Source organism: Myotis lucifugus, unplaced genomic scaffold (assembly GCF_000147115.1).
Source record: "Myotis lucifugus unplaced genomic scaffold, Myoluc2.0 scaffold_75, whole genome shotgun sequence".
NCBI classification, from domain to species: domain Eukaryota; kingdom Metazoa; phylum Chordata; class Mammalia; order Chiroptera; family Vespertilionidae; genus Myotis; species Myotis lucifugus.
Genome location: NW_005871123.1, coordinates 4,355,471 through 4,355,716, shown reverse-complemented (window position 1 = coordinate 4,355,716; position 246 = coordinate 4,355,471).

Here is a 246-nt window from a genome sequence, read left to right as displayed (position 1 = left end):
GTTGATTTACACAATAACTCAACAAGGAAGACATTACTATCCTCATTTTGGAAAGAAAACTGAGGTACAGAAAGAGACACTTGCCCCAAGTCATACAACTACTAGGCAAAACGGGCCCGTTACTCTTTTCTGCACATTTAAAATCAAAAAGCACTTTAAAACACCATCCTGTCCCTCCTCTTTGACTCCAAGAAGAAATACATCTAAATTAGCTCATTCACTTTACCACCTAATACAGAGTCATGC